Here is a 12500-nt window from a genome sequence, read left to right on the forward strand (position 1 = left end):
ATAATTTTTGGATTTTTTCATTACTGCGACATGAATACCATTTGTTTCACTTAAAATTCAATATTTCAGTTTTCGAATTTCTCTACACTAAAGAAGAACCCTTTTTTATTCTGTTAACTCCAATAGTGGGGCAGGTCAATATTCCATAAGAATTTTTCACTTAGCGATACAAGCACCAAGTGGATGATTATTTCACCCATCTGCCCCAGTGCCCCACTGCCCCACCCCACTCCAATTAAAAATACCCGCTATATGTATTATGATTTATTCTGATAACCGTTTCTGTGCTAAGAAATCCTTCTAGACTGAGTTAATTATCATTATCTCAATGCAGAGTGCTTCTATTTTGGGTAATTGGATTTTCTCCACATTACAAACCAACATTGTGTCTAACTCTGCCCTTAGTGGCGACAGTCTTTAATCTAGTCTTAAATAAATGTTTTAAAAAGCTGAAAAACGAGACATTTTTTTTTGTATAAGACTTTTCGCTGCTTCTTAAGATAACCGACAAATCGATTTTTGTAACATGTTTTTAGCAAAACAATATTACGTACTTAATTGTCATGTCGAAAATTACAAAAATTCATCGAGTAGAAACTTATAGTTAAAAGCAATTTTTACGGAGAAGTGAGTAAAATTGCATTTTTCGTACATATTATAAAGTAGACAATGAAGAGTTCACACACTGGGGACATAACTCGGAACGAATATTTTAGATTTGTTCATGGCGCGCAATATTTGTTGTCTATAATGATGGACTTTTTTTTTTTTTTTACTAAAAACACAATAGCAGTTGTTCTAATTGATGGATTTTCATAATTTTTGGATATGTTACTATTTTCGACACGACAATCAAGTACGTAATATTGTTTTTGCTTAAGATAACATGTATAAAAAAATCGATCTATCGACTCTGTATTAACAATATAACATATCTCTATAAGGCTAAAAGAGTATGTCAGCCATTACGCTGGCGAAAAGGGAGATAAGTATGTCCCCTGTATTCGCAATCTTCAAAGTGTTTACATCTAGGGAAAATATAATTTTCTTAATTTTCCATCATATTTTTTTACTGGTGAATTTTCAATTTTGTGATATATTACTATTTTCGACATGACAAGTAAATACTGTTGTTTTTACTAAAAACCACATATTTAAAAAAAAAAAAATCGATATGTCGACTGTATCTTAACAAGCACCCCTTTTTTTTTTTTTTTTTTTTTTTTTTTGTGCGTGTTAGCTATTGTAAAAAATGCCCGTATAATTTAGGTCGCCAATAATAACGTTAACCTGTTCGAAGTAAAAAGAAGTTTATAAAGCCAAAGAACAGTTTAGGCGACTGAAATGAGGAATTAACCGTGTTTCCTTTTTTTTTTTTTTTTTTTTTTTTTTCTCTCTCTCATACTTTTTCATCGCATGATATATCTTTTTCTAATGTATTCTATTTTTCCAGTCTTTTTTTTTTTTTTTTTTTTTTTCTAAAACACGTATTAATGATTGGCAACTTCACCTTTCTGATTCTTGTTTCTATTAAACGGATGCCGTTGCATCAGACGCAGTTTTGGTGGGAAAGAAACGGGCAATTGATATTATAGAAATTTGACGGACAATTTTTAGGTGAGATTTATTTTCTTTTCGTTTCGTTTCTCTCTCTCTCTCTCTCTCTCTCTCTCTCTCTCTCTCTCTCTCTCTCTCTCTCTCTCTCACTCACACACACATCTATATATCTATAAAAGTGAGGAGGTGTGTGTAATGAGGCCTCTTCTCAACCTATATACTCAACGAATATTTAATGTACACACTTGAAATGTAGTATATAAGTTATTCAGACATGGGAAAAACTTTTAAATAGGTTTTCATCCGGGGGGAAAAAACTTCTAAGTGGTCAAAATTTAAAAAAAAATAATACGTACGTGGGAGTCGTCGAATTTGTCTCTGTTTGCTAACTGTTTCGCGATTGCGAATGTGTGAATAGTTCACATTACATATTCCTTATGTTAAGTATGAGTATGTTTGAAAACACTTTTTAAAGAGCGTGTCACACTGGCCGAATGGTTATCGTACTTGACTCCCTGTCTTTTGGTCTTGGTTTAGATCTCAGCTCGTAGTTTGGTTGTTTTTGTTTTTTGTTTTTTACTTGTAAGAAGTGGACTTTAGAAGAACAAAAACAAACAAACAAAAAACCCTTAATACTCGCTTGTACATGTCTCGGTTTTTGTATGAATTAAAATATAATATTTATGCGTATTTTAAGATCGGGCAACGCCGGTCGGTCTGCTAGTGTGTGTGTGTGTGTGTGTGTGTGTGTGTGTAATTGTTGTATAGTTTGGTTTCCTAGGTGTAAATCCACTGAAACCCCTGTTTTTATTAAAGAGTGCTCAATGGAGGACAGAGCAGGTATATAGTATGTTTATTATACAAACATTGTTGGTTACATATGTTCATACATGTTTCAGTGGAATATCAATTTAGAGAAACCCTCCTCATCAGACCGGTGTCGACTGTCGCTCCTTTTTTCGGTTTATGACGTGAGATTCTATTGAAACATGTATGCACATAAACATACTATATATATGTGTGTGTTTGTGTGTGAGAGGAGTGTTTAGTTCTGTTATAGAAACGTTGATTTAATTTGAATAAAATATAATACGCACCAGGTGCGCTTGAAAGCCAAATCACAACGCAATATTACGAAAATAAACAAATATTTTACTTATTTGAAATTTATAATTTAAATATATTTCGGAGTCAAACTCCATCGTCAGTATCTTGTTTGTTTGTTTTTTTCTTCTTCTTTCTTGTCATGTTGTAAAGTTTGTATATAAAGAAAACAACATAAAATATTTCTAATGCCTGAGCAGATTTTATTCTCGTCGGTCAGTTATGACCGCGATTTTTATAAATTGCTCATTTTTAAAATCATTCCAAAATGCACTTGTTGCTATTTTCTTGCCTCCCCACGAGCGTCCACTCTCAATCGGTTTGTTTTGAACCGAAAAATCGCTTTAAAAAAAAGTTAGAACACAAAAAAATCTTATGTAGGGAGAAGAATAACTTAACTTGCCTTTGGTAACATTTATTTGTTGCTTATTTGGTGTTTCTTTTAAAATACACAGTGGTACGAAAAAGTGGTCCAAAAAACAAAACAAAAAACAAATATATAACAAATGTTATCGATGAAAAGATAAGTTACTATTCTACTTATCTGGAAAAGTTTTTTTTTTTTTTTTTTTTTACTTTTAAAATGCTTATTCAGTTCGAAAAATAAATAGTATCAAGCGTTACGTGAGAACGAGAAAAATTGCCGCGAATGGACACCTAAATATTTGAAATTCTGATAATTCGTGTCCAGAAATAGAAAATGAATACACTCATATTGTGAGAGGATTCGTGGATATAATTTTAAGCAAGCGCGCACGCGCGCGCACACACACACACACACACACACACACACACACACACACACACACACTAATTTAAAGAAATAACATAGAAGTACAAGGTACTTGTATATAGACCCCCCCCTCTCTCTCTCTCTCTCTCTCTCTATATATATATATATATATATATATATATATATATATATATATGAATGAGAGAGAGAGAGAGAGAGAGAGAGAGAGAGAGAGAGAGAGAGAAATAAAAAGGAACAAACCGAGTTATGTGTTCATCAACGTTTCCTCTTTATTTCCAGACTTCCTCTGGATGAATGAGATTAAGAAAACAAAAACATCGTTACAAATATTTGAAAATGTTTCATGTGCAAAGTGTGAAATATTTGTACTGATCTTTTTATTTTATTAATCTCATTCATTCAGATGAAGTCTCGAAATAAAGACGGAACGTTGATGAACACATAACTCGGTTTCTTCCTTTTTATTTTTATTTCTCTATTTTTTCGGAATACTATTTCCATTATTCTCATCATATATATATATATATATATATATATATATATATATATATATATATATATATATATATATATATTTACCAGTGGTGAAAAAACCGGACTAGAGTGCTCAATGTGTAGCCAGAGCAGTATATAGGAAATTTATTACTGTGAGTCCAGAATGAGTTTACATATTGTTTCAGCTAGGGGAAAATCCTCCCAAAGAAGAGGAAATATCCAACTAGCATCGTCAGAATTCATGACGATGCTAGTTGGATATTTCCTCTTCTTTGGGAGGATTTTCCCCTAGCTGAAACAATATGTAAACTCATTCTGGACTCACAGTCATAAATTTCCTATATATATATATATATATATATATATATATATATATATATATATATATACACCACTAAACTTACATAGCTATATGTGTGTTTAATTAGTGGCCGTGCAAGTCTACACGAGGGAGAATCGAAGCAGCAAAACTGAAGTTAGCCTGCAGGGCATTATATATAAAAATGTAGGTAAATTTGGACATATTATATTGGTTTGAAAATATAAGTTCATTTTTACCAATTTTCATAAAATTTTAACCATAGAATAGGATCATGATTTTCAAAAAGTCTGCAAATTTTCATGTAGTTTCGTCCTATAGAACCAAAGATATGAGCATTTCAATATTCAATTTGGCTACCAGTATAGATATATATCCACCTTTTTTGGCAATTTAATAAGTTCCAAATCTCAGCGACTATTCATCAGAATTTAACAAATGAAGTCTCGTTGGAAAGGTAATGACTATAATTGTGTAGTGGGTTATGTGACATTTGACCGTAAGCCAGCACATCAAGGCACTCAATCATCCATAATCCAGAGCCTATTTTTGGAACGTTTTTACAGCCATAAAATGTTTCAATCAGTCATTTTTTTTCCTAGTTTTGCATATGAATTAAGAAATATCTGATATTTCCCCAAAACGTCTGGCCTTGATGAATGGAGAGACTAAAACTTGCTATTTTTTCAAATAATTTGAAATAACAGCAAGGGGAAATTTGATTCCAAATATTTCTCATATGTTATATCTCCCCTCTTTTTGAAATAGAGTACGATTATGAATATCTCCAGTATCAAATAATCCTCATACACTGTAAAATTTACTTTATGTATGAAAACCAAAGAGGGGAGATTTAACGTATGAGAAATATTTGGAATCAAGTCTCCCTTTGCTGTTATTTCAAATCATTTAAAACCATAGAAGCAAGATTTAGTCTCTCCTCCATCAAAGCTAAAGGTTTTGGAGAAATATCAGATATTTTGTAATTCATATGCAAAACTAGGAAAAGAAATGGCTATGATTGAAACATTTTATGGCTGTAAAAATAGGCTCTGGGTAATGGATGATCCCTTAATGTGCTGGCTTAAGGGCAAATGTCACATAGCCATTTACACAATTCAGGTCATTATCTTTCCAACGAGCCTTCATTTGTTAAATTCTGATCAATAGTCGCTGAAATTTGGAACCTATAAAATTGCCAAAAAAAGGTGGCATGTGCGTGTGTATATATATATATATATATATATATATATATATATATAGTCATCCACATACAGTACTGTTTCGTTGTATCACAATTCCTCAGTGTGGCTAGACTAGCACCTTTTCCTAGCCAAGGATTGAGCCCAGAACCATCGTGTTCATAGTCGGCAGTTCTACTCCTCGACCCACAGGAGTGGCGCTAGCAAATGACCTCAACAAATTTCATTTTGAACAAACATTCGTCCACCACTTTTATAGTGCTTATATATATATATATATATATATATATATATATATATATATATATATATATATATACTGGTAGCCAAATTGAAATGCTCATATCTTTGATTGTATGGGGAAAACTACAAATTTGCAGGCTTTTGGAAGATTTTTGTACTATTCCATGGTTCCATTTTATGACAATTGGTAAAAAAGAACCTATATTTTCAAACCAATAAAATTACACAGAAAACTCTTTATGATGTGCATACTCGTCACAGAACAAAGATGTCATATTCTAAAAATCACATAGGTTTGGCTAGTAACTTTTCTATTTGGCTAATAAACGAACATATTTAGTTGTTAAAGGTCAACTAAAGATAAATTGTCGATAGAGCCCTAACACAACAGAAAAATGTTTAGAAACCTAGATTACATATACCTATTTACTTACCCCCCCCTCCCTACGTGGGCAAAGTGAGACACAAGTCCGGTTTTAAACATGAAAAAAATGTAGCTCTTCAAAAGGAGTACTCTGATTTGGAGGATGGGGGGGAATTATTTAATCTAGTTGTAGAATTTCTCCTCTATTGATCGAGGACAGAAAAGATGAAGTGCAATGTTATAAAATTTTTATATTTTATAAAATAACTAGCCTGGGTGCCCGGCGTTGCCCAGGTGTTTGGAGGTGTGTGTTGAGCAAAAAAAAAAAAAAAAAGTGATAGTAGGCAGGTGGGCTCGAACCCATACCGCGAAGGAGGAAAAGAACGTGATAAAAAAAAACGTGATGTCTTTGCCGTTGCGCTCATCGCCAAACCAGAAGTGGAAAAGGTTTAAATTATGGCTAGTCATTCGAAAATATCGGCAAAAAAGCGACCCTCCCCCCCATGTAGAGAGTAGTTGAGGGTGAAGGAACTAATGTTTTTAGCCAATTTTGTCTGAAAGGTCGAGCTTCAAAACTATACCAATTTCGTGAAAATCCGTTGCCTCTGTCGAAATTTTTAGGCAGACATACATACATACATTTAAATGGACAGGTGAGATTTATATTATAAATTCAGTACGGACCTGACAATTGAAGACTAGATAAGAACAAAACCATGAAGTTTAATATGAAAACAAATACTACACTTTAATCCTAGCCAAAAGTCAACGATTATTATTGCACATGAACATATGTTAGTTATTAACTGATTAAGTCTCAGAATATCTAAATTTTTTTACTGTTGAGTTGAAACTTTGTACAATGACTAAAAACTGAAATAGAATATACAAATTGTAAGGAAACTTGTATTTTGAGTGTTGCGTTGAACCTTCAACCCCCAGAAGAGTGTAATTTTACAACTGAATTTTACTAAGTGCTATATCCATTATGCTGTGGCTGATGGAACGAGAGCATGGATTGAATAAAGAGTTCCATTCAAACTTCTGTGCATATACTCGAGTTTGAGAGAAAGATTCCAGAGTTCGACAGAATACACCTGAAGATGGTCGGAGATTACATCATTCGAAACGTTGTGAAAAAAAAAACTTATGATGAGAACAGTAGTCCGAAGAATCCAAATAATATGAATAATCAATCCTCATCTCAAAAATTTAGAAACATAACGAAGGCTATTTTAGAGCTTTCAGACGTGTATGAGTCAATAAGTAAATCGATTAAGTCTCAGGGTATCGACTTTTTTTTACTATTGAGTTGAAACTTTGTGTAATGACTAAAAATAGGTAAGGAATACACAAATTGAAAGGAAAAGTCATTTTATTCATAAAGTTAAATATTGACTCTCCTATAAATAGAACACTGCGTACATTTGATATGTTTGAGAAATAAAGAGACTCAACATTCAAGGTAAGACTTACACATTATGATATGCAGTAAAGCATCATCAACGTTCTGATCTCCATCTGGCATCAATTAAAATGAATGGCTCTCGTCTTGGGGAGGCCTCAAATTTTGACAGGCTTCTGGGCTTGACCTTTACTCCTGATCTTAAATGGAATACTACATCAAATCTGTTGCCAAGGCCGCTGGAAAAATGGTGGGATCCTTCTATCGATCCAGTAGATATCTCACTGCTGATGCTATTCTCTATCTATATAAGAGCCAGATACGTCCAAGGATGGAGTATTGTTGCCACATATGGGCAGGAGCGGCTAGAAAAGACTTGTCCTGCCTTGATAGAGTTCAAAATAGACTTCGTGGCCTGGTGGGAGATGTCCTTTTCTCTTCGCTGCAACCTCTGTCTCACAGAAGAGATGTTACGAGTTTGTCTCTGCTTTATCGTTATTTTCATGGAAAGTGTTCAACTGAGCTTCAATCTATGGTCTCCCCCTCGCCAAACTTTCACAAGAAACACTAGACTAGCTGAAAACATTATCAATAATTTTCCCCACTCTTTATCTGTACCTAAACCTAAACATAGATTCCATGATCAAAGCTTCTTTCTTAGAACTGCACGCCTGTGGAATTGTCTTCCGTTTTCCTGCTTTCCAGCTTTCTATAATATGGTTGTCTTCAAGTCTAACGTGAACAAGTTTCTGATGAGCCGTTCCACTTAAGTTAACAAATTTACCGAACTTCCATTACTATCGATTACTATATTGTCCTTTTGACTACTCTACACTCTTTAACCCTTATTCTTGAGTGGCCTATCGGCCTTGATAAGTGGTGACGTCTATGTAAAAAAAAAAAAAGAAAAGCGGTTCGCACAATGAGTTCCATTGCACTTCTGGCATTTTCGTTGAGCGATTATCAAGACTTTCAGATGGCTATCTAATGTCGCCCATTTCTTTCTTATTCTAACTTAAGACTCCTCGCTATTTTTGTTTCAGACCAAATAGATCCTTTAAAACAAGTTAAAACGTAACACTTTTCAAGATAGGTAGAAAAGTAACTTATCTTAAACTTTGGCAACATTCATTTATTATATGTATTTTTTTATCGCTTTTCGCTTTGTTGTCTATACTGAAAAATAACCAATTGTTTTACTATTAAGATGAAACTTCGTTTATGAACTAAAAATGGGTTAGAAATACACAAATTGAAAGGAAAAGTGAGTTTATTTAAAAAGCTAAATATTAATTCTCCTGTAAATAGAACACTGGGTTCATGTTTTAGAAATCAAGAGGCTCAATTTTCAAGATAAAACTATGATAAGGAGCAAAGCAGTTCACACAAAGAGTCACAGTACACTTTTGGTAATTAGTAGCTTACTATCGCAAGACTCATTTATATAACTTACAGAAATGAGTCTTGCAATAAAAGTTAAGTTTCGAGCAAAAAAGATTTTAGCAAATTGCACAAAAAAAATTTGAATTCTCCGAGAGAAGTTGATGAATATAAATGAATCTTATCTTTTCTTTAAAGTATGCAGTAAGCATATATATTATCTTATAGAATTGAAAAAAAGGAATTATTTGATGTCTTATTTATATTCCTATTCGGGTTTAACCGGCTTCCTCCGAATGAGGAAGTTTCATGGGAGTATGAGATTCACAAGCGGTCCCCAGTCGCATGTATATCTCCGTTAGGGGAGATGACGACGTTAGGTTTTTGCAACTTTTGCAGGGAGGTGTCGACGTCCTCCTACATACAGCACCTGGAATTGCCAAATTGGTCACCCATTTTAGTAATGACCAGGCTCAACGTTGCTTAACTTTGGTGATCTGCCGGGAACCGGTGTGTCAACGTGATTATGCCGTATATTATTTATGTGGGTTAAGTTATTAATAAATGTGATGCAGTTTATTCAGATTGAACATGACCTTTCTAATATGATGCTGACCTTTGCACATCTTTCCCAGAATATCTTCTGCTAATACTGTCAGTATTTTATGAGATGGCACTCATTCTAAGTTGGTTGAACCACAACTTCTTTCTAGGAAGACATTCTCGACTGACAGGCGGAACCCGTGAATATTGTCAATATTCTAAGTGAAAGTGTTTCTGTGTAATGAACAGGATTCGAACTTGAAACATCCAGGTTGTCAGTCAGTGTTGTTAACTACTTAGCCACCATCACATTCTAATTTTAGACTAATAATTCAGATACATTTAATTATAATCGCAATTTCAACTAAATTCAAACTTTCTCAATTTTTTATGTGTACTTGATATATGGGGTATTCGGACCTGTGGAATAAATTTGATTTGGTTTTAAGTCGATAAAAGTAACTGCTAAGCAGTTAAAATTGAAAAAAAATGGTACATGACATGCATAAATACAATTATAATTTTCTAATTTCTTTCTGTCCTCTGATAAGAATAGCATTCTTTGAAACGCTGCAGAATAAGGCCTTTGAAAATTGTTTTCGGGAATATTCTGTCGAATTATAAATTTAATTGTAAATTTTAAATCATAGTTTTAATTTCTTTTCTGTTTATATATATATATATATATATATATATATATGTCATCCACATACAGTACTGCCTTGTGTATCACAACTCATCAATGTGGCTAGACTAGTACCTTTCTCTAGCCGGGGATTGAACCTATCACCATCGCGTTGATAGTCGGCAATTTTAACCTCTGGCCGATGGGATTGGTGCTCGCAAATGACCTCATCAACTGTCCATTAAATAAACATTCGCCCACTGCTTCTACAGTGCTCGAGCTGCTTGAAAAACAGTGGGCCTTGCTTTATAGCCAATTAAGCAACAGCTGAGATACATTTATGACAGTGCTCTACTCAAAGAAGGAGGCTTAAAATATATAGGCATTCACATACAGTACTGTTTCGTTGTATCACAACTCATCAGTGTGGCTAGGCTAGCACCTTTCCTTAGCCAGGGATTGACCCTATCACCATTGCGTTGATAGTTGGCAGTTCTAACCTGGCCCATCTATAATATAAATCTCACCTGTCTGTTTAAATGTATGTATGTATGTATGTATGTATGTATGTCTGCTTAAAACTTTTGACAGAGGCGACGGATTTTCACGAGATCAGTATCATTTTGAAGCTCGACCCTCGTGATGATTTCTGCTAGAAAATGTTTTGGTTTCGTTTCTATCTGATGGCACCGAGTCGTTTTTTTTTTTTTTTTTTTTTTTTTAGAATCAATACTTTATATTTTGGCCATAATATAATAATCAATAGAGAATTGCCTCTATAATTATAAATAAGAAATCTGCACGAAATAAAATTTCATATGTAAGCATATTTTATGACCAGGTAACGCCAGGTGGCATACTAGTATTTTATATATAATATATATATATATATATATATATATATATATATAATATATATAGATGAAAAATGGCGTAATGTAAGCTAAAAATTAGGTAATTAAAATTTCTCTTCCAATTTACGGATTTTGTTTTTATGCCCAATGGCATTTTATTTTCTTTGAGTGGATTGATAGTTGCTATTTCTACTGATGAGTTAAGGGCAAAATAGATTCATTGAGTGATATAATAATTAAATGAATGATTTTGCGATGCGAAACTATTATTGACGATTATTGTAAGTGTAAACGAAATTACAGGAATAAATTGTAAGATGGTCAACATGAAATTTGGAATATAGACTTTTGTCATTAATTTGTTATACGTTCTGTAATCACATTGAGCTTCTTAAATTAATGATTTGTATATATGAAATGTGAAATATAATTGAAAAAAATCATATTCCCCCCCCTCTCTCTCTCTCTCATATATATATATATATATATATATATATATATATATATAAAGTTTTGTAAAGTTGCATCATTTAATTTTTTTTAATCTTTTAACTCGAATATTGAGAATTTTTTTCAGGATATGATTGAATCTCTACATATTAATATTTATAATAATATTTATATAATTGGATATATATATATATATATATATATATATATATATATATATATATATATATATATAGCACTTTCTTCAGGTTTTTATTAATTATCATTCCTACTAAATATTTGCTCCTACCCGGTTGAGCACTATACCTTAAAAACTTGGACTATTACCCTACGCTATGGAAAAGGTGAACTTCAACTTGTCTCTCAAAAACATACCAACGAAAAGCAAAACAAACTACCTGTTAAACCTCACCCTAAGAATGGAAGAACGGCCAAAAAAAAAAAAAAACACAAAAAAAAACGGCCGGGTAGCTGAAACAATAATGTAACTTAACAGAAAGATACGGTAATAAAAAATAAAACGCATATTTGCTCTACAACAGTATTGAGCACTTTTTCAGGTTTTTATTAATTACCATTTCTACTATATATACATGTATATACATACACATGTATCTGTGTGTGTATATATATACATACACACACACATTTAAACATACATGCATATACATATCCATTTAAACATATAGATAGACATATATATATATATATATGCATACAAATTGTATATTATTTTTTCTGATTGAGGTAAAAATTAAGATAGTCGCATACACATGCATATATATATATATATATGCATGTTTTTCTATACATGTAAAAAAACGTGCAGATATATATATTAAATCTGTAAATATTAATATTCATATTAATATTTGTATTACAACATTGAACAACATTACACACATAAACTGTTTTTGTTTATAATGACATATGTAAGTAGTTATATATTTATTTCTAACATTCAACATGTATGAACGTGAACTCCATTCTGTTTTTTATTGAATGCTATACAAATAAATATTTAATTATATGTGTGTGTATCTTCCTTCGCTTTCAACAATGATACTGCTCTATGTCCTATGTGGAGCATTTAGGAATTTTTTTCCATGATATTTTTGAAATTCTATTTTAAAGATTCCCTTTCATAATATCCTTGAATATGTGTGTGTGTGTGTGTGTGTGTGTGTGTGTGTGTGTGTGTGTGT

General features: G+C 32.5%; 1 protein-coding gene and 1 pseudogene across 2 annotated transcripts in view; one reads left to right on the top strand and one right to left on the bottom strand.

Annotated features, from left to right (window-relative positions):
- The window catches only part of LOC145258220 (zinc finger protein GLI3-like), a 682857-nt gene that overhangs the window by 326469 nt on the left and 343888 nt on the right, over positions 1–12500 (top strand). The window lies entirely within an intron of this gene.
- On the bottom strand, positions 9242–9360 carry LOC145258421 (5S ribosomal RNA; annotated as a pseudogene).

The sequence above is a fragment of the Euprymna scolopes genome, chromosome 33 (genome assembly GCF_053919585.1).
Source record: "Euprymna scolopes isolate OS-2025 chromosome 33, ASM5391958v1, whole genome shotgun sequence".
Taxonomy (NCBI): Eukaryota; Metazoa; Mollusca; class Cephalopoda; order Sepiida; family Sepiolidae; genus Euprymna; species Euprymna scolopes.